The sequence below is a fragment of the Natrix helvetica genome (assembly GCF_964273705.1).
Source record: "Natrix helvetica genome assembly, chromosome: Z".
Lineage (NCBI taxonomy): Eukaryota > Metazoa > Chordata > Lepidosauria > Squamata > Natricidae > Natrix > Natrix helvetica.
In genome coordinates this window covers 10,769,400-10,793,695 of record NC_138554.1, presented here as the reverse complement: position 1 = coordinate 10,793,695, position 24,296 = coordinate 10,769,400, and positions in this window count along the sequence as shown.

Genomic DNA, 24,296 nt, shown 5'->3' with positions numbered 1-24,296 from the left:
GGCATGTGTGCCATAGGTTTGCCATCACAGCTATAGATCAAGGAGTTGCATTGGAGAATAAAAACTAGACTCTCTTCCTGTAACTGTTTTTGAAACAGATCTTGTCTTTGAAAAGGATAGACTACCTGGAACAGATTGGAGTTGATTGCAGTAGTGATGGTCAATTATGAATATTTGTAATTTACTCCATATTGAATTTATTTTATATTTGTTTAGAAGTCTCTGTCATTCTGGATTTATGTAGAAACAGAGACAGACAGACAGACAGACAGACAGACAGACAGACAGAAACAGACAGACAGACAGACAGACAGAGACAGACACAGAGAGACACAGAGAGAAAGAGACACAGAGAAAGAGACAGAGATCAGCTTTAAATAAGCACACATAGAATGGATTGTGGCACCACTACATGCAAATGAATATAGTCCTCCATTTACAATTTGTCTCTTAACAAATATTCAAAATTACAAAGTGCCCAGAACTGGTTCTTTATGGCCCCTAAAGCACTTCTGGACATCATAAAAAGTTTTGACACACCCCCTCCCACACACATGCAGTCACATGATTACATTCCAGGCGCTTAGCACCTGGCTCATTTTTACACCATTTGCAGCATCCATCCCATGGTCATGTTACTATGGTTTGCAATGTTTCCGCCCCAGTTTCTGGTAAAAAAAAAACCACCCACTCAGATTAATGGATTCACCCTTGCAATCATGCATTCATTTAACAGATGCTGCAAAATATTTTATAAAATCAGATCTGAACACATAGGCAGAAACTGGATGATTTGGGGAGTGTATAATTTCCTTGATTTTAAATTTGACTTATGATCGTAATAACTTAAACTGGAAATCAGTTGCAAGTTGAAGACTAATTGTAACTCAGAAACTGGATGATTTAGGGAGTGTATAATTTCCTTGATTTTAAATTTTATGTATATATGGAAACAGAGAGGGGGGGAGGGAGAGAGGGAGACAAGGGAAGGGGAGAGGAGAGGAGAGGAGAGGAGAGGAGAGGAGAAGAGAAGAGAAGAGAAGAGAAGAGAAGAGAAGAGAAGAGAAGAGAAGAGAAGAGAAGAGAAGAGAAGAGATGATAGACATAGATATAAATTCCTATACACCAGTGATGGCGAACCTATGGGACGCGTGCCACAGGTGGCACGTGGAGCCATTTCTCAGGGCACGAGAGGTGCTGCCCTGTCAGCAAAATTCACCTTTTTAAAAGCCATTTTTCGCCCTCCCCAGGCTCCCCAGGCTTTATAGGAGCCTGGGGAGGGCGAAAAGAGCCCCCGCGTCCGTCCGTCCCCGGAGGCTTCAGGGGCCGTGCGGAGGCTTCCCTGAAGCCTTCGCAACGCTTAAAACCACCCTCCGAGCAACCCGGAGGTCACTTCCGGTTTGCTCGGAGGATCCTTTTGAGCGCTCCGAAGGCTTCAGGGAAGCCTCCGGACGGCCCCTGAAGCCTCCGGAGGGCCTCCAGGGGGGCGGGGGAGGCTATTTTTGCCCTCCCCAGGCTCCTATAAAGCCTCTGGAGCCTGGGGAGGGTGAAAAAAAACATGTAAAAATGGGGGGGGTCTCACGTTGTGCGCGCATGCACACTGGGGGGTCATGCATTGCATTATGGGTGTGGCACGCCCGCACACGACCCCTCTGCGCTTCCCCCACATGTGGCACGCGAGCCAAAAAAGGTTCGCCATTGCTGCTAGACACCATTAAAAATGTCAGTGACTTTTTCATCGTACCAAATGAGCACCAAAGTTGAGTAGAAATCTGGGGAATTTATTCACCTTTCCAAACCTTCAAGCAATTGTCTCTTTGAATGATAATCATAATCATTCCCTCCTGCAATTATGACGTTAATATTATTTCTTTCTCCGAATCCTTGGGGAGCTTTAAGATCTATTTGGGAAAATAACAAAACAAAGCAATATCAAAGCATGCTTATCAGTCATTCAGAGTTAAAGTAGGAGTTTTACAATATGATTCTTCATCAGTTGGATCGCAGACAATTTTCACTCAACAGTCATGGCTTCAGTTCGCACAGTAAGCAACTAAGCAAGCTGAATAATAGTGGACAGGGGCCTTGTTGGGTCACATCACTGCTGCTTCATTCATTTTTAGCCAGAAGAGCTCCATGGAAAATGATGGCATTGGTGGTGTTTGTATTCGTGCTACTTCCATTGACAGTGTGCAAAGTGTCTAGCTTTAGATGTAATGTTAGTCAGCCTCTTCCTATTCATCATAAGTATTATAAGTCTGGAGATTTCATAATTACCGGCATCATTTCTCACACTTACCGTTTCACAAGTCCTACTTTTTATCTAAAACGCCCTTCCTCTGAAGTTTTTGGTGATTTTGTGTAAGACGCTTTATTTTCTTAATCTTTCCATATGTGCTTTCCAATTATATTCTAAGTGTGTTTTTCTGTTGCTGTTTGTTATGGGGAAGGAACTTGGCTGATACTGGTTAGTTTATTCATTCAGTAGACAATAATCTAGAATATTTTCTTTTCTAAGAATGTAAACATTCACTCCATTGTGAAACAGTCAACTTTCAGAGATGTATTTCTGCTGGTTCCAATCTTATGCCCAATACCATGGTGATTTGACTGTGTAGTCCCTCCAAATTAACAGAATAACAGAGTTGGAAGGGACCTTGGAGGTCTTCTAATACAACCCCCTGCTCAAGCAGGAGACCCTATATTATTTCAGACAAATGGTTGTCCAATCTCTTCTTTAAAATCTCCAGTGATGGAGCACCCACAATTTCTGAAGGCCATTCTATGGATTAATTGTTCTCAACTTAAAACTAAGGAGAAATTTTCTGACAGATCCCTTCCAACTCTGTTATTCTGTTATTCTCCCCTGTCAGGAAATTTCTCTTTACAGTGAGAACAACTGGTGCAATGGTTGTTCTCACTGTAAAGTGGGAGAAATTTCTGAAGGAGCCTCTTGGATGAGAAGCAAAATGACTTCAAAGAAAAACCAGAAAGTCCAGATGCCTCTTGAAAAAGCACCTTTGAGACAACCATGACCTGGATGGCTGAGAATCTCCATAGACAACCAAGGGAATGACTTGTCTTCTGTTCTAGGACATTTGAAAGGAAGGCACATTAGTTCTTTGATCTAATGGCTTAAGATACAGAAGGATCTTGACAAACTTGAGCATTGGTGCTATCTAACAACATGAAATTCAATGGTGAAAAAAATAAGGTTCTACATTTAGGCAAGGAAACCCAAAACACACAGGTACAGTATATGTGGTACCTTGCTCAGTAGTAGTAACTATGAGAGGAATCTTGGAGTCCTAGTGGACAACCATTTAAATATGGTTTAACAACCATGTGCAGCAGCTGTCAAAAAAGCCAACACAGTTCTAGGCTGCATCAACAGAGGGATAGAATCAAGATCACATGAAGTGTTAATACACTTTATAATGCCTTGGTAAGGCCACACTTAGAATATTGCATTCAGTTTTGGTCGCCACAATGTAAAAAAGATGTTGAGAAAGAGTATAGAGAAGAGCAACAAAGATGATTAGGGGACTGGAGGCTAAAACATATGAAGAACGGTTGCAGGAACTGGCTATGTCTAATTTAATGAAAAGAAGGATTAGGGGAGACATGATATCAGTGTTCCAATATCTCAGGGGTTGCCACAAAGAAGAGGGAGTCAAACTGTTCTCCAAAGACCTGAGAGTAGAACAAGAAGCAATAGGTGGAAACTAATCAAAGAGAGAAGCAACTTAGAACTGAGGAGAAATTTCCTGACAGTTAGAACGATTAACCAGTGGAACAACTTGCCTCCAGAGATTGTGAATGCTCCAACACTGGAAGTTTTTAAGAAGAGATTGGATAACCATTTGTCTGAAGTGGTGTAGGTTTTCCTGCCTAAGCAGGGGGGTGGACTAGAAGACCTCCAAAGTCCTTTCCAACTCTGTTATTCTATTCTATTCAAAAATGGATCTGCAAATTATTTCCTGCTATCCATCCTATTGGGTGTGAGATAACTCTGAATTTTTAAGAGAACCTTATGGCAAGGGTAGAAAGAACCATGCACTTACATTCTAATATAATTTCCCTCACCCTAATCTCTGCTTGCTACATGTAATTGGTCTAAACATATTTTACTGCAGAGGCTGAAGAATAGAATGCTCACACAGGAGACATATACTGGGATTTCGAACTGTCAAAGTGCCAACCTTTCTGATTAACAAACTCAGTGTCTTACACGCCTAGTCTTAATCTGGATGTTCCCCTTTTTATTTGAGAAAGGGAATGAATTAACTAGGTAGTATGAATTAAATTGAGTTGTGGCTTTTTTCCCCCCTTATAACTGAACCAATAAGAGAATAAGAAATAAGAATCTTCCTGAAGCATCCCATAGATTATATAACCTTCTGTATTACCAATCAGCAATTGGAGTTACTTATATCAAATGGCCATATTTCACAGCGACATTTGAACCATTCTTACTATATGGTGGACAAGACTAAGTCCAGCATTTTTATTCATTTCTTAGGCACTTTCTAAGAAATGAATTCTATTAAAAACTGCAAGTTAGCATGTGGACTCTCCCTATTTTCAATATCTAGTAAATCACTTTGAAATTTAGAATGAAAAATAGACCAATTCAAAAGAACATGAAGGTTATTCATTAACTTGCTGACCATATGAGATTTTGTGACCATTTTTAAAATTATGTCTCATGCATTATTATGTTATTAGTTATTATGCATAACTAAAATTATGAGTTATAGTTGGTTTGCTGTGCTTGATGTAAAACTCAACACACCTGAAATGTGTCTACATTTTTGTCCCAATAAAGTAATAAATTAGTGGAAGCTGAATGTCCAACATTATCACAAAGGCAATTGTATTGCTTTGCACTAGCAAAAGTACAAATACCAAGGAGAACTTTGTCTATTGGGTTAAGGTCTAACAATATCTGACTACAATATATCCCCATTTGAGATATTTACTCAGGGTATTCTGGGGGTAAGTCACCCAGCAGAAACATGCTTCAGGTTAGAAGCTTTTGTGGATCTCATGGGCTTTGCTTTTTCTGCTTGCTTTAGTGTGCGGGATAATGTCCATATAGAAAAAATGTCATAAGACAAAGCTCTTAAAATAACAAAAAAAAATCTATCTCAACTTTAGTGAACATTTAACACAAAGAATCATACCTACAGCAAGAAACACCCAGGATCACATTTAGTAAGCTTTGATATTCATGACACATAGTTATAATAATGACTTCTTTTGCATATTTATTGTTTTTTTTTAATTAGGTACTGTATGCTGCCTAGAATAGCCTTTTTCTGAGATGGTCAGCCATGTAAATTTGATGATAGATGATAAATAGATAGACAGGTGGGTAGGTAGGTAGGTAGGTAGGTAGGTAGGTAGGTAGAGAGAGAGAGAGGCAGACAGACAGACAGACAGACAGACAGACAGACAGACAGACGGACAGATAGATACATGATAGATAGATTGATGATAGATAGAAATATAGATAGATAGATAGATAGATAGATGATAGATAGATAGATAGATAGATAGATGATAGATGATAGATAGATAAATAGATGATAGATAGATAGATAGATAGATAGATAGATAGATAGATAGATAGATAGATAGATAGATAGATGATAGATAGATAGATAGATGATAGATAGATAGATGATAGATAGATAGATAGATGATAGCAGACAGACAGACAGACAGACAGACAGACAGACAGACAGACAGACAGAGCTTGTTTCCTCATTCAAAGTTTCAAAATAATCTGGTATTGATCTATGCATAGCAATTTTTAAAGCACAGCTCGGGGGCAGGCAGGACTGAAAAAGTGTCACATCATCTGGGGTGGCCTCCTTATTTCTCCTTGTTTGCTGTTGCATCATGTTTGAGCCTATATTGAATGTGTTTGATGGGGATTTCCTGGTATGGCTTATATTCCAAACTAACTCTAAACAACAGTGAGTGTAGGATTATTGCCAGAGTGTAGAGATCTGTCCAGGGTGTGTTTCAAGGTTTCAGACTTGAAGGTTATGCCTCAACTCTTATCCAAGGAATATTTGTTGTTGGATTCCATATCTAACTTAGGCTTAATTCATGGCTAATGGTGATAGCAATAGCATTTAGGGTCTTGGCTACAGAGTTGATTTGTGCAGAGTGATGATGGGATTGTGCATTTAAGTAGCGGTGAGGAGCCAAGACCCTCATCTCCAGAGCCAAACGCCTAGCTGACAAAGACCCCCTGAAAACTGAAATTACACACTCTCACAAACATATTAATCTCCAATGGATTCCAAAGAAAAACAATTACCAACCTAATCCAAAGGGAGACGCCCCCCCAAGAACCGAGACACAGAACAGGACAATGGCATCGCCTTCCTCCCTTACAGCAAAGGCACCACGGATAAAATCAGCAAAATTCTCCTCAAGCACAATATCAAGACAGCCTTCAGCACTGACCAAAAAATAGCCAACATCTTAAGACACCCCAAAGACAAGATCCAGCTAGAAAACTAAGGAGTCTATGAAATACCATACAAAATCTGGCCTGCCACATACATGGGACAAACTAATAGGAGAATAAATGCACGCATCGCAGAACACAAGAACGCAGTCAGAGAAAAAGAAAAAACTTCCTCCCTTTTCCAGAACCTTAAAGCAACAAGACATGAAATTGATTTTGAAAGAACCAAATTAATCTCCAAAAACAGAACATTTCAACAAGAGAATAATTATGGAAGCCATCAAAATAGAGAAACACCCCCACAACATGAATAAATGTGATGATACCTCCCACCTCCCAGGGGTCTGGAAACCAGCCCTAGTAAACAAATGAACCCCACCCACCACCTAGATCATTACAACACAAAAGAACAATGGACACATAGCCAGCACCTCAGCCACACAGGATGATATGAAACAGCCGACCAATCTACAAACATCAACTCCATCTACCAATCAGGATGCAACTAAACAGCCAATCAACCCACTTACAGCAACAAAGCCAACACTCCAGACACAGTACCACCAAGATTTATAGAAAGATGGCAGCTCCAACCACGCTTTACTCGCACAAGCACGAAGCCGAAAACGCCAGCCTGGAGATGGCAAGTGGGACCTCACCGAAATGTTGCCAAGACAATCTCAATCTTACACAGGAAAAGACTCGAATACAACAAGACCAGCATACCTACACCCGTGAAAATCTAGGAAAACAAACAAACTATATATATGCACATACATACATACATCCACACACACACACACACACACACACACACGCAGAGGAATTTGGTAAATATCTGCAGGATAAAATCGCTCAAATCCGGAGAGACTGGGTTCCTGTCAGTGATCCAGTGGAGACGCCCATGGCGAGTCTTGAGGCTTCTATCTGGGAGGAGTTTGACTTGGTTGCCATCGAGGATTTGGACAGATTGCGTGGACGACTGCGACCCACCACATGTTTATTGGACCCGTGTCCCTCCTGGCTTGTACTGGCTCCTGGGCCTAGTGAATGCTTCGTTGGGAGAGGGGTCTCTCCCGGCCGCCTTGAAAGAGGCGGTGGTGAGACCCTTGCTCAAGAAGCCTTCCCTGGACCCTTTGGAGCTGGCCAATTATCGTCCTGTCTCCAACCTTCCCTTCTTGGCGAAGGTTGTAGAGAGTGTGGTGGCCTACCAGTTCCCATGACATCTGGAGGAAAATGATTATCTAGACCCGCGCCAGTCCGGCTTCCGCCCCGGTCACAGCACGGAGACGGCCTTGGTCGCGTTGGTGGATGATCTCTGGAGGGCCAGAGATAGAGGTTGTTCCTCTATCCTGGTCCTATTAGACCTCTCGGCGGCTTTTGATACCATCGACCATGGTATCCTGCTGCGCCGGCTGGAGGGGTTGGGGGTCCGGGGCACCGTTTTGCGGTGGTTCGGCTCCTACCTTTCTGACCGGACGCAGCGTGTGTTGACAGGAGAAGAGAGGTCGACCCTACGCCCCCTTACTTGTGAGGTGCCACAGGGGTCGGTCCTCTCGCCACTCCTGTTCAACACATATATGAAGCCGCTGGGTGAGATCATCCGTGGTTTCGGGGTGGGATACCATCTGTACGCTGATGATACTCAGCTGTACTTTTCCACCCCGAACCACCCCAACGAGGCCATCGAAGTGATGTCCCGGTGTGTGGAAGCCGTACGGATCTGGATGGATGACAACCGACTCAAGCTCAACCCTTCCAAGACGGAGTGGCTGTGGGTACCAGCCCCCCGGTTCAGCCAATTAATTCCATCATTGGCCATTGGGGGCATCCATCTTGCCCCCGTGGAGCGGGCGCGCAATTTGGGCGTCCTCCTAGATGCCCGGCTGTCCATGGATGACCATGTGACAGCCGTGGCAAGGGGGGCGTTCCACCAGGTTTGCCTGGTGCGCCAATTGCGCCCCCTACTGGACCGGGATGCCTTGCGCACAGTCACTCATGCGCTGGTGACGTCTCGCTTGGACTACTGTAACGCTCTCTACATGGGGCTTCCCTTGAAATGCACCCGGAGGCTGCAGTTGGTCCAGAACGCAGCCGCGCGGGTAATTATGGGGAGTACTAGGTACTCCCATGTGACACCGTTCCTGTGCGAGCTGCACTGGCTTCCTGTGGTCTATCGGGTGCGTTTCAAGATTTTGATAACTATCTTTAAAGCGCTCCATGGCTTAGGACCTAGTTACTTGCGGGATCGTATTCTGCTCCATACATCCCTGCGACCAATCCGCTCGCACAGAGAGGGCCTCCTCCAGGTGCCGTCCACCAGACAGTGTCGAGGGGCGGCGCCTAGGAGTAGAGCCTTCTCTGTGGCGGGCCCAGCCCTGTGGAATGACCTCCCCCCGGATATTAGGAATACCTCTGACCTCCGCTCCTTCCGTATTAAGCTTAAGACCCACCTATTCCAAGCAGCTGGCCTGGCTCAACTTTGATTTAACCATATCGCTCCTGACGGGTTTTTAACTGGGTATTTTAATTACATTTAATTTCTAGGGGTTTTAAATACAGTATTTTAATTGTTTTTATCAATCGATCTCCTCCTTATGTATGTATGTATGTTTTAGTGTACCTTTGTTATATGTTTGTTTTGTTTACATATTTATTTCGAATGTTTCGTTGTACGCCGCCCCGAGTCCTTCGGGAGAGGGTGCGGCTAAGAAATAAATATATTATTATTATTATTATTATTATTATTATTATTATTATTATTATTATTATTATTATTATTATTATTATTATTATTATTATTACATACATACATATACATACACCTTGTAGATAAACCACTGTTTAAGAGAAAACCTCTGTGTACTGTATTTTGCTCATAGGGTGTCCCAAAATATTACTCACACTGTGCACACTCTGACAACATTTAACAAATTGTGCATCTTAAACCTCCTAAAGAATTCTACTATTCTAGAGTGGAAGGATTCTTTGGAGAAATTATAGTGTTATTCCAGGATGAGGCCACCCAATCTAACCTCAAACAAGTTATTTGCTAAAACATTCTGAATTCTATCAACTTCTATCAACAGCTTACAGTTCAAAATTGTAATATGTCCATTTCTCTCACCGTAGGGTCCTAAAACAACACTACCAACACATCTTGGCTTTGGAATTTGCTTTAAAGGAGGTAAATGACAATACCAATCTCTTACCTAATGTCACCCTGGGCTTCCATATCTACAATAATGATTTCAGGGCGAGGACTATTTATCTTGCTTCCATGGAACTTCTCTCCACAAAAGACAAACTTCTCCCAAATTATAGATGTGATGCACAAAATGAACTGGTAGCAGTTATTGGGGGACCTAACTGTGATGTCAAATTCAATATGGCAACCATTCTCTGCATGTACAAGATCCCACAGGTAGGCAGTGAGAAAACAAATAGATATTGCAGTAGACATGCAAAAATCTTCTATCAGCTTTGATATATTTTTGTTGTAAAGGAATGAGAAAAATGAATAGAGAGAAATTCAAGGACTTAATTTTAACAGAAATTCTTGGTTCATGGATACTAAGAATGGAATTTTGACCATCCATTCCTTTCTTTATGGAGCTATATTATATTATGAAGACTAGGAGCCATTCTGCATGGCTCTTAGTCCCATTCAAGCAGTTCAGTGTAGGCAATGAAGTTCCTTTATCATTATATCATATCATCCTGGCGCTGCCGGGATATTTACCCCAACTCTCCTTCATTGAAATGAACGTTGCCATCATTTCTAATGTTGGATTTTCCGCCTTACCAGAGGGAGCTCTCTTGTGGAGTACTGTGAAGTCATTACCATGGCAACTCCACCGTGCTGTGCAGTAGAAGCCATTTTACGACAATATGGTAGAATCCGTTTTAAGGCACAACAGGCTGTACCAACGGGTGTTAGGGGTGTCTTAGCCCTACAGTATTTGTTTCCAGAGAGTAAGAAATCTATGCACCAAGTGTGTGTGTGTATATATAAGTGTGTGTGTATATATATATAAGTGTGTGTGTGTGTGTGTGTGTTCCATAACTCTAGAATGCCTCAAGAAATTACAACCAAACTTGTTATATGTGTGTGTGTGTGTGTGTGTGTGTGTGTGTGTTGTATTTGTACTGAAAAATATGGTTTTCTGCCTGCATGGTCTTCTGTGATAAGCCGAAGGACAGAAAGAGGGAGTAGTGACCTTCCTCCCATATTTAGGCATACCAGGGGTTGTAACACAAATACATACATACATACATACATACATACATACATACATACATACATATATATATCCCTTTTGAAAAAGGAATCAGGTGAAAAATAAACTTTGAATTAAAAAATGGAGAAAGAAAGAAGAAAAGTTTCAGAATAGATGATCAACAAATACATACATACAAACAAACCCACATACTTGTGAAAAGTGTTTTCTGGTGTTCCCTTTTGATCTAGCTCACATATGGTTCAGATCTTGTGATGGAGAAAAAAACCCAAGAAGTCTTTTTCCATCAGATGTTCCCAAGTGTGGCACTCCAGTATGAGGGTATTCTCAGGTTATTGCTATATTTCAACTGGAGATGGGTTGGAGTGGTTTACCTGAATGATGTGAATGGAGAGAGATTCGTACAGGAAGTGCTCCCTATGTTCTCCAAGAATGGCATCTGTTTTGACATCATACAAAGATTCCCACAGCTAACTCTATCTGTCTTTGTTCATCAAATGATGGAGGAGGCACTTGACACACTCCGGCGTATCAGGAAAAGCACTGCAAATGTATTCATAGTCCACGGTGAAATTCAGACCTTCTTTGTTTTGAGAACGGTACTTTATTTGTCAGAATTTGAGAGTGTACCAATGGCAACAAAGCTCTGGATTATGACAGCTCAAATGGATTTCACATCAATTCCCTTTCAAGACGATTGGAACTTAGATTTCATCCAAGGTGCTTTGTCACTTGCAGTGCACAGAAAGGAATTGTTTGGCTTCCAGAACTTTGTTGAAACCAGAAGTCCTAAAAATAGAGGAGAGGATGGCTTCATCAAAGCTTTTTGGGAACAAGCTTTTAAATGTGTGTTCCCCATTTCTCTGGAAGACCAAGAGGAGAACAAAATCTGCACTGGGGAAGAGAAATTAGACTCTCTTCCTGCATCTGTTTTTGAAACAAGCCTGACCGCTCACAGCTACAGCATTTACAATGCTGTTCATGCTGTAGCTCATGCTCTGCATGATATGCATGCAACCAAATCCATGTACAGATCAAGAACAAAGAGAGAAGGATGGAAATTTCTGCATCTATCTCTGTGGCAGGTACGGTAACTGCACACCAAGCTGAGCTTCTCAATGATTATATGTACTGGGCTGAGCCATACCCTTACTAGGATTCGAACCTGGGCTGTTTTACATGTTAGGCAGTTGTATTAGCTTCTAAGCCACAAGCTCTCTTCCCTTATCAGCTGAGCCGAGGAAATGATTAGCACCGGGTGCTTTGACATAACTCTCTATATATATAGCAGTGATGGCGAACCTATGGCACGAGTGCCACAGGTGGCACGCGGAGCCATTTGTCAGGGCACGCGAGGCACTGCCCCGTTAGCTGGCCAGCTGAGTTCACCGTTTTTAAAAGCCATTTTTTCACCCTCCCCAGGCTCCAGAGGCTTTATAGGAGCCTGGGGAGGGTGAAAAGAGCCTCCCCCGCCCCCCCGGTCACTTCCGGTTTGCTCGGAGGGTCGTTTTAAGTGTTCCGAAGGCTTCAGGGAAGCCTCCAGACTGTCCCTGAAGCCTCCGGAGGGCCTCCGGGGGGCGGGGGAGGCTCTTTTCACCCTCCCCAGGCTCCTATAAAGCCTCTGGAGCCTGGGGAGGGTGAAAAAAGCATGTAAAAATGGGGTCGCGCCTGTTGTGCACGCATGCGCACTGGGGAATCACGCATTGCATTATGGGTGCGGCACGCCCACACACAATCCCCCTGCGCTCCACCCACTTGTGGCACGCAAGCCAAAAAAGGTTCGCCATCGCTGATATATAGCATTCAGCTGTTTCATTATTTCTTTTTGTCACTTTATTTTATCTAACATAGTTGCCATGGAGTAAGAGTTATATTGACCACGGTGATTATCTTAAATAATGTGACAAGGAGAAGAAAAAATAAGCAATAAATAACTTAGTTTTCTAATAAATTTGCCTTGCAGTGGTATTTTTATTAACCTAAATAAAACATTTAAGAGCCAGAAAGATTATTTGTAAATTTCCAGTTTGAATAACTGCTATCTTAGGACTACTTTTCATATCCTGTTTACAATTTCATTGTTTCCGATTTACATTCTTTCTAACAATGGATGGAAACTAATCAAGGAGAGAAGCAACCTGGAATTATGGAGAAATTTCCCAACAGTGAGAACAATTAGCCAGTGGAACAGCTTGCCTTCAGAAGTTGTTGGGTGCTTCATCAGTGGAGGTTTTTAAGAAGAGAACTCTCTGAGGGTTGACCCAAAAGACCTCCAAGATTGATTGATTGATTGACTTTCTTTCATTTATTTTCCTCATTCCTGATTTCAGTTCCATCACTTTCTGAGAGGTGTTTCATTTAACAATTCTGTGGGCGAAAAAGTTTCCTTCGATGAAAATGGCTCATTAATAACAGGATTTGATATTATCAATTGGATCACGTTCCCAAACCACTCCTTTCGGAGAATTAAAGTCGGCAAAATAGAACCCACAGCTCTTCCCAAGGAAGGCTTCACCATTCATGTAGAAGAAATTCAATGGCCCAGCCAATTCAATCAGGTAAGATGCAATATCAAGATGCCGGTCCCCCCCCCCCACACACACACACAGAAATGAAGGTTATTTGAAGTGTAGAAAAGTGCTCACCAAGACTATGCAAGAATCACCCAATCCAAATGGTAGCCTGATCCTGGTTTCTGAAATAGCCAAAATATTCAGTCATCCAAGACACAATTTACCATATTTTGGGGAGCATAAGATGCACCAGAATATAAGATGCACCAAGGTTTTGAAGAAGCAAATTAAAAAATAAAAGGTTTTTGCACTCTGCAAACCTCCCCAAAGCTGCTTGTTTTTCATGAGAACGGGCCCATTCCCCCCCCAAAAAAGGCATGAATAGTCTTTAGGGGGCTTGCAGAGTGCTCTTGGGGGGGTGCCCCCCCAAAATGAGAGGAGGCCCGTTTTTTGTCAAATGAATTGCATGCATAACCTTTAGGAGGCTTATAGAGTACTCCTGGGGGCTGGGGGGAGGAAATTGAGCAAAGAACGCCCCGTTTTCCACTCATTTCTGCCTCTCCAGCCCCCAGGAGCTCTCTGAAAACCTTCTACAGGCTCTGCATGGCCATTTTGGTGAAGGGGGAGGGGCTTTGGGAGGCAAAAAATGCTGTGTTCAGTGTATAAGATGCACCCAGATTTTCAGCCTCTTTTTTGATGGAAAAAGATGTGTCTTGTACTCCGAAAAATATGGTATTTTAAACTATTCGCATCCTGGAATATGTATTGAGAAACATCTGGATTCTGTCCTTCTGTTTTCTAACTTCTGCAAAAAAAATTCATGGTTCTTATTAATCTGATTTGTGTATCTTTGGTAAGTTCTTGAAACATCCATGTAATTCAAGACTCCATCTGAAAAGTATAAGGAACACTAAACATTTCCTCAAAATTAGTAGATTATCCCATTCAACTCATGTGAAATATGGAATAAATGTAAACATATGAGCTAGTCATTCCTGGCTCTAGGGGGCAGTGCTCATCTCCATTTCAAAGCTGAAGAGCCAGCGTTGTCCGAAGACGTCTCCGTGGTCATGTGGCCAGCATGACTAAATGCTGAAGGTGCACGGAACACTGTTACTTTCCCACCAAAGACGGTCCCTATTTTCCTACTTGCATTTTTACATGCTTTCGAACTGCTAGGTTGGCAGAAGATGGGACAAGCAATGGGAGCTCACTCCATTATGCGGCAATAGGGATTCAAACCACCTAACTGCTGACCTTTTTGATCGACAAGCTCAGTGTCTTAGTCACTGAGCCACCATGTCCCTATGGTATATATCGCTTCAAAAAATATATACTTTCCAGTGTCTTGTTCTCCTTTCATTCTTCCACAGACAAAGCCTCTTTCACTATGTAATGATATATGCCAAACGGGGACTAGTAAAGCAAAGAAGGAAGGGAAGCCATTTTGTTGCTATGATTGCTTTCCATGTCCAGAAGGAAAAATTGCAGATCAAAAAGGTAAGAAATCCTGGATAAAGATTTATAAGATGACAAAATATCAAATAATCAGTCTTAATTTGTCTATATACCTATTTTATAAAGGCTATTAAAATTGGTGTATTCTACAGGTCTTAAAATGACTGTGCTATGAGAGAGAGAGGGGGGGAGGGAGGGAGGGAGGGAGAGAGAGAGAGAGAGAGAGACGGACGGACAGACACAGAGACAGAGATACAGAGACAAAGAGACATTCACAAGTGCAATATCAACATATTTTAGTCTTATTTACAGCCCTCTTCGAGTGATTTACAATTTAGAAACATTATTTGCATATTTTCCCTAACAATCTGGATCCTCATTTTACTGCCCTTGGAAGGGTGGAGGCTGGGTCAACCCTGAGGCAGTCAGGATCAAACTCCAGATTGTTTCCACTTAATACTACACTTTAACTACTGCTCTACTAAGACTGTAGAGATAAGGGGGGGGGGGGAGAGATAAAAGAAAGAAAAAAAGAGAAAGATTGGTTGATTGATTTCAGAACAATGATTCTCCATTGATTAAATCAATGGAGAAAATAACCTTTATTTTCCTTTTTCCTTGGTCGACCACTTACCAAAAGGTAAGAAATCCTGGATAAAGATTTATAAGATGACAAAATATCAAATAATCAGATGGTCTTACCTATTTTACAAAGTTATTTCTCCTAGCCTTCTTTCTAAGTTTGTCTCTGTGCGTACACACATGTCTGTGTAACACAATAAATTGTGGTCCTCAGAAATCAACCAGCACAAACACATCTCAGGCTTATCACTTCAAGGTAAGTCAGCAGTCCTGTTAAACATTTAGTGGTAATACCACTAAATAAGGAACACAATAATGAGGACCATAACAGTATTTTACTATGTTGCTTCCGGATAAGCATTTGGAAAACTACTCTTCAAAATTGTAGGTGAAAATGATGCAAAAAGTGTTTGTGGTGATTATTTATTTATTTAATATGCAATGAGAACATGACAAAACAGAAGTAAACATTTACACACCATACATATAATTATGATGCAGTGGTCTCATAAATCCAATTCAGCTAGCCAGATGATCTCCTCTGGCATTGCTTTGTGCAGAACTTCCAGGGATCTAAGAATTCATGTCCTGAGCAATTCATGTCCTGTGCACTATATAATTAACTCTTTGCATATCAGTAGCAATAGCAATAGCACTTAGACTTATATACTGCATCACAGTGCTTTACAGCCCTCTCTAAGCAGTTTATAGACTCAGCATATTGCCCCCAACAATCTGGGTCTTCATTTTGCCAACCTCAGAAAGATGGAAGGCTGAGTCAACCTTGTGTCGGTGGGATTTAAATTGCTGAACTGCTGGCAATCAGCAGTCAGGAGAAGTAGCCTGCAGTACTGCATTCTAACCACTGTGCCACCACGGCTCACCATAGTACCACAATGACAAGGGAGAGGAACTGCTTCCAGTATCACATCTAATTCTATTCAATTTTGTTCAGATAGAATAAAGCAGGTTAAAACCAGGTGGTTTTTACAGAGGGAGCTGGGTAGATGTTAAGTGAATGGGTGTTTTCAATGCTGGCCTATGGCGTTTCAAACTTATGATGAAGTGTATCCGAAGAATACACCAAGGAAATATTGGTTTATTTAATCCTTCCAGAAAGCAGAGTGAAAGACATGGATGTGCAGCAAATGCACTCAATGAGGAAGGTAAAAAAAATCAAAATACATAAATCCACATAGGCTAATACACCGTGACTTTCTTAAATCATATTTTTTCTTGGTTTTATTTAACCCTTAACCACAGATGTACTATTTTGGCTAGGCTATTATAGACAGGAGGTCATAATGACCTCAGTAGCAAAAAGATATTCAATGTTTTCATGGCTGGATCTAAACATTGATGTATAGAGCAGTAAAGCAAAAAATGTATTGATCTCTATCAAACCCACATCGTGTAGGTCACTTTTTGCTTCTCCATCCTTGAACTTCAAGCTTTCTTCTCTAATTTTTACATTGGTCCACTGAATGATGGTGCTAATAATTTGTTTAGAAAATCATAATTTTCAAATCTCTAGGGGAGTAGGTGAATTTCCGAGATTTGTAGCTGCTTGCTGTAGTCCAGGTAATTGCGCAATAATATTGTCACTAGCGGTTCTGGATCTATTGCTTCCAAAAGGTTGCAGAAGACTATTTGAATTTATTCTTGCCATATAAATTATTGCACGACATAGATTGTACCTGGTCATCTGTTTCATTGGGAGCTTCATTATTGCTGATGTCAGAATTGGTGGTGGGTTCCTCATTGTCTTTTACAAAACTTTTGTCACAATCCGATTCCACTTCACTTAGATCACTCTGTGCTTCTCCATACCATTTTAGAACAGTTTATTTGAAGTTTGGATCACCAAATCACACTCTGTTTGGTGGAAAACTGACATTATTTTTTTAAAAAATATGTTAACAAAGATCTGCAGTCAAAATGACTGAAACTCAAATTCAAGTGCTGCTACAGAAAACACCAAATAATTGATGCAAGCATGATGCTGCATACACTCTTATTGGTACATTATTGGTACATTATTGAAGAATGTAATGAAGGTTCAGCTTTCGTGTTTTACTGTGTCTTGGGCTTTATGGGTTTCCTGGCCATTGTCAGCTTTGTGAGAAAACAAAAGCTATTTGCAACCAGAATGGTCCATTTCTAAAAATAGGGGTGTTCTTGTGCTCACTTCGGCAGCCATATGAAGATTGAGGTATGATGATAGTAATATATTTATATAAATATATTTGATTTAAAACATATAACTTGATATGAATTGTAGGTGATGACTGTGGGAGGGATGTACGAAAGCTCTTTGTAACCAATTGACACACTCTTTATTATTTGTAATTGAAGATATTTTTGTGGTGTTTGTTGTGTTTTGTCTGTTTTAAAAAAACAGAGGTGTTCTGAAAATTTTGGAAAACTCTTGCGGTCACTATGACCACAGGTGTCAGTTTTCAAAAAGATGCCCTAATTTATCTGAGGTTATGGGGTAATATTGTGAAAAAATATTTACAATCTTTTAGAGAATGGAAACTCTATTCTGCAATGATATAGCACTTAATTAGAAGATAGACTGTTGATAGAATAGTCATAGAAATCTAGATTGTGTATTTCAGATATGGATGTCTGCAGTCAATGTCCAGATGATCGTTATCCAAACCCTACCCAGGACTTATGCATTCCAAAGAAGAAAACCTACTTGTCCTATGGAGAACCTTTGGGCAGCACTTTGGCCAGTGTTGCTCTTTGTGCTACTTGTCTCTCTGCTTTCATCCTGGGAATCTTTGTTAAATACCATGACACTCCCATTGTCAAAGCCAACAACCGGAACCTGACCTATGCTCTCCTTGTTTCACTCTTCTTCTGCTTCCTCTGCTCTCTCCTCTTCATTGGCCACCCAGAGAAGCTGACTTGCTTCATTCGACAAACTGCATTTGGCATCATCTTCTCGACAGCAGTTTCTTGCATCTTGGCCAAAACCATTGTGGTGGTTCTAGCATTTACCACTATCAAGCCAGGGTTCAGGTTGAAGAAGTGGATGGGCCAAGTATTGGCCAACTCCATCATTCTTTCTTCCTCATTGATTCAAGTCACCATTTGTATTGTGTGGCTGGTCATTTCCCCCCCATTTCCAGATGTTGACATGCATTCAATGCCGGCAGAAATTATTGAAGAATGTAATGAAGGTTCATCTTTCATGTTTTACTGTGTCTTGGCCTTTATGGGTTTCCTGGCCATTGTCAGCTTCGTAGTGGCTTTTCTGGCCAGGAGATTGCCTGACACATTTAATGAAGCCAAGTTTATTACCTTCAGCATGTTGCTGTTTTGTAGTGTTTGGATGTCTTTTGTTCCAACTTACCTAAGTACCAAAGGGAAGTACATGGTGGCTGTGGAGATCTTCTCCATTTTGGCCTCCGGTTTTGGGATACTGAGCTGCATCTTTTTCCCCAAATGCTACATCATTTTGCTGAAGCCAAATCTGAACACAAGGGAGCAGCTAACAAGAAAAAATAAATAAACTGTGAACAATGAACCTGAAACACTGTCCATTTGTTCTCAAAAACACTGCAGGAAAAGGGGTGTTGTGTGAAGATTTCACATTGATGGATAGGTTTCTTTGGTTTTAACCCTTATATGTGTTTCATTTCATACACTGTTCATGCCTTTAGGTAAAAGCTCACTCTTCACCTCTAGTGTTCCTTCTTGCCAGCACTTTTGCACATGTAGTTTAAATACAAATTCTTATAGGAGGCATTGCTGTCTTTAAATATTGGGAAACATCGCGAGTCTGTGCAAGCAAAATGGTGTTAAAATGTGTGACATGTCAGCTATTTTATATAGTTATTGAGCAAATTCTCAAAATTCTGACCCCAGAACTTTTAAAGAAATTCAGAATTTCTCTATTAAAAACAGAGGTGGTATTCAGCTGATTTGGATTGGTTTGGGCGAAATGGTAGTGGCAACCTGTGGATGGCCTGCCCACCCGCCCAGCTTTATGCCATCCTATTTAGCCACATTTTCTAAGCCATGAGCAAAATGCATGTGCAGAAGGCCATGCACATGCACAGAAAGAGAGAGAGAGAGATGATGATGATGACAGTATAATCTATGGTGGAAAGATTCTTTGAATACCCTGGGTTTCTAATTTAGATTATTATTGAAATTTACAAATAAAATTGTGACATTTTGTTAATCTCATCTTCTTTAGCCTCTATTTTTTTAATGCAAAATTTGATTCCTCCTATTTTTGCAAAGCTGCTCATCATTTCAAAAGACAAAGAGAGAGTAGCAGCATGTTCCTTTGCTCATTTAACAATAAATAATTAGGATGGTTTGGATTTCGCTGTGATGTTACCTGGCTCCAGTGGTGGGATTCAAACATTTTTACTACTGGTTCTGTGTGCATGGCTTGGTGGGTGTGGCATGGCTTGGTGGACGTAGCTTGGTGGGTGTGGCAGGGGAAGGATACTGTAAAATCTCCATTCCCTCCCCACTCCAGGGAAAGAATACTGTAAAATCTCAATTTCCTCATGATCAGCTGGGACTCAAGAGGCAGAGAATAGATGGTAGCCAGCCAGAGGTGGTATTTACCGGTTCTCTGAACTACTCAAAATTTCTGCTACCAGTTCTCCAGAACTGGTCAGAACCTGCTGAATACCACCTCTGCCTGGCTCCCACACAGAGTAAACAGAACATTTATACTTTTGCAAGAACTGCTATGAGACAATTTATCCTGATTTTCATTAAATTCATATATCCTACCCAATTGAAACACAACAGCACAGTCACACCCAGCCATCTATACAGATAAATACATGTAGATGCCCTTCAAATGCATATTTTCCTCTTTATTTTACAACTGAGAACTCCTTGTGAGTCCATCCAAAGCATGCAGCATGGATAATGTCTACCGAATTCCAAAGCCTCATATAATCAATTCTGAGAACAACTGAACTTTTGTATGGATCGCTATTCAGTCTCTCCAAACGCTCTTCTATGTTATAAGATTGGTACTTGAAATGGTGTATCTTCCTAATCATGCAAATACATTGTAAACTGGTTTAAGGTAAAGGTTTCCCTTGCACATGTGTGCTTGTCGTTCCTGACTCTAGTGGGTGGTGCTCATCTCCATTTCAAAGCCGAAGAGCCAGCACTGTCCGAAGACATCTCCGTGGTCATGTGACCAGCATGACTAAATGCCGAAGGCGCATAGAGTGCTGTTACCTTCCCACCAGAGTGGTCCCTATGTTTCTACTTGCATTTGTTTTTTGCAATACATTTTTATTTTTATTAAACAAACAGTACAAAAGCAATCATCATCTTACATTACATCTTGTAGAAAGTGTGTCAACTGGTTACAATTAGCTTTCGTGCATCTCTTCCACAGTCATTACTTATATTCATATCAGATGTCAAAGATTCTTAATGAGTCTTACTATCAACATAGCATAGTTCTCATTTGACTGAAGTTGTTTTAGTGTCCTTTTGCCTAAAATAATCCATAGTTAAAAGCACGACCATCTGATGGCATTTCATTAGTTATTACAAAAATCATCCAATAACCTTAAGCCTTTATATCATATTCTAAATAAAGATTAGTTGACAAAGTTTCTAAGCCTTTTTTTCCCAAGTCACTGTTTACCATTTGTGTCCAGGTTCCTTTTGTTAAGGTAGTACACACAAACACACACACACACACACACACACACACACACACATATATATATATGTGTGTGTGTGTGTGTGTGTGTGTGTGTGTGTGTGTGTTGTATTTGTGCTGATAAAATAAAGGGAGACTAGTATGGATCCATTTCAAGCTGTTTAGCTCTCATCAGCTAGCCATACCCTTACTGGGATTTGAACTAAACAGCTTGAAATGGATCCATACTAGTCTCCCTTTATTTTATCAGCACAAATACAACACAAATATAAAAAGGCAACATTAAAAATAACAATATGGGTTTCTGCCTGGATGGTTTTCTGTGATGAGCCGAAAGGACAGAAAGAGGGAGGAGTGAGCTCCCTCCCATATTTGGTCATACCAGGGGTTGTAACACAAACACACACACACACACACACACACACACACACACACACACACACACACACACACACACACACATATATATATATATATATATATATATATATATATATATATATATATATATATATATATATTTGTTTTCGTAGATTTTCACGGGTGTAGGTATGCTGGTTTTGTTGTATTTGGGTCTTTTCCCGTGTAAGGTTGAGATTGTCTTTGCAACGTTTCGGCAGGATCTCACCTGCCATCTTCAAGCATGGGCTTAAAATGGGAATGGAGCTGCCGTCTTTCTGTAAGTCTTGGTGGGAGGGGATGGGGTGCTGGCTTTGTTTCAGTAAGTGGAATGATTGGTTGTGTGGTTGTATCATGATTGGTAGATTGGTGCTGATTGGTGCAGGCTGTGTGTGCATTGTTGTTTTGTATTGTAACGGCTTGGGTGGTGGGTGGTGTTCGTTTGTTGACTAGGGCTGGTTTCCAGATGTTTGGTAGGCGGGAGGTATCATCACGTTTGTTCATGCTGTGGGGGTGTTTCTCTATTTCGATGGCTTCCATGATTATTCTCTTGTGGAGGTGTTCTGTTTTGGAGATTAACCTGGCTCCTTCAAAGTTGATTTCATGTCCTGTAGCTTTAAGGTGCTGGAAAAGGGAAGAAGTTTTTTCTTTTTTTTTTTTCTTACTGCGTTCTTGTGTTCTGTGATGCGTGCATTTATCCTCTTGTTTGTTTGTCCTATATATATTGCTGGGCAGTTTTTGCATGGTATTTTGTAGACTCCTTGGTTTTCAAGCTGGATTTTGTCTTTGGGGTTTCTTAAGATGTTGGCTATTTTATGGTCAGTGGTGAAGGCTGTCCTGATATTGTGCTTGTGGAGAATTTTGATGATTTTATCTGTGGTGCCTTTGATGTAAGGGAGGAGGGTGATGCCATTGTCCTGTTCTGTGTCTTGGTTTTTTGGGGGAGTCTCCTTCTGGATTAGGTTGGTGATTGTTTTTCTTTGGAATCCATTGGAGATTAATACATTTGTGAGTTTGTGTAATTCAGTTTTCAGGTGGTCTTTGTCGGCTAGGCGTTTGGTTCTGGAGATGAGGGTGTTGGCTACAGAGTTGATCTGTGCAGGGTGGTGATGGGATTGTGCATTTAAGTAGCGGTTGGTGTGTGTTTTTTTCTGGTAGATGGTGTGTCCTAGGGAGCCATTGGGTTTTTTGTAGATTAGGACATCCAGAAAGGGAAGTTGGTTGTTTGCTTCTATTTCCATGGTGAATTGTATTTTGGGGTGTAGGCTGTTGAGATGTGTGAGGAAGTTGTCCAGTTTTTCTTTTCCGTGTGGCCAAATCACGAAAGCGTCATCAACATATCTAAGCCAGAGTTTGGGTTTGTGTTCAGATTTGTCTAAGGCGTTGGTTTCAAAATGTTCCATGTATAAGTTTGCAATGACAGGTGAGAGGGGTGATCCCATGGGTGCTCCTTCTATCTGTTTGTATCTTTGTCCATTATGGATGAAGTATGTATATTTGTGTTACAACCCCTGGTATGCCCAAATATGGGAGGGAGCTCACTACTCCCCCTTTCTGTCCTTCGGCTCACTACAGAAAACCATCCAGGCAGAAAACCATATTTTTATTTTTAATGTTGCCTTTGCTATGTTTGTGTTGTATTTGTGCTGATAAATAAATAAAGGGAGACTAGTATAGATCTATTTCAAGCTATTTAGCTCTCATCAGCTAACCATACTCTTACTGGGATTTGAACCTGGACTATATTACATATTAGGCAGATGTATTAGCCACTAAGCCACAGGCTCTCCTCCTTATCAGCTGAGCCAGGGAAATAGGTATGTATTTGTGTTACAACCCCTGGTATGCCCAAATATGGGAGAGAGCTCACTACTCCCTCTTTCTGTCATTCGGCTCATTACAGAAGACCATCCAGGCAGAAAACCATATTTTTTTATTTTTAATGTTGCCTTTGCTATGTTTGTGTTGTATTTGTGCTGATAAATAAATAAAGAGAGACTAGTATAGGTCTATTTCAAGCTACTTAGCTCTCATCAGCTAGCCATAACCTTACTGGGATTTGAACCTGAGCTGTATTACATATTAGGCAGATGTATTAGCCATTAAGCCACAGGCTCTCCTCCTTATCTGCTGAGCCAGGGAAATAGGTATGTATTTGTGTTACAACCCCTGGTATGCCCAAATATGGGAGGGAGCTCACTATTCAATATATATATTTAGCTTAAACACAAGATCATTTGTAATCTTCACAAAAAAGAGGTTCCGGTTTTCCCCCCTCTCCCAGTGCCGATAAAGCTCTCAAAGGACACCTGTGTAAACATTTTGTGCCCTTGGCTCTTATCACTTTTAATTATGGAAATTTGAAGTACCACCCAGCGGCAAAAGTATTAGTGGTGGTCTCGGAGCATCGAGACCGCACGTCCGTACCGTCGTGATGTTGGCTCCTCCTCTCTACTTGCATTTTTTACATGTTTTCAAACTGCTAGTTTGGCAGAAGCTGGGACAAGTAACAGGACTTCCCTCTGTTATGTGGCATTAGGGATTCAGACTGCTGAACTACTGAACTTCTGATCAACAAGCTCAGCATCTTAGCCACTAAACTACCATGTCTCATCAAAACCGCATCCCCCCATAACTTTCTAACCTGGTTTAGAAAGTGTTTAATGTTTTTTTCTTTTTTTGTAAAATCTTTTGTTTTTGTTTTTTTGGTTTAATAACTCGGTGCATTTATTTCTGTCCTACTAAAGGAGCACAAAATTTGCGCTCAAATACCAGGAACATGTTCAGATATTTTCAACGATTCAGAGAAACACTGCTGCTGATTAATAAGGGTAATGATGATATTTTCCCCATGCAATTCTGATATTAACTATGTTGACTTCCCAGTTCCTTGGGGGACTATTAGATCTATTGGAAAAATAACAAACCAATATTACAATGTCTTTATTTGT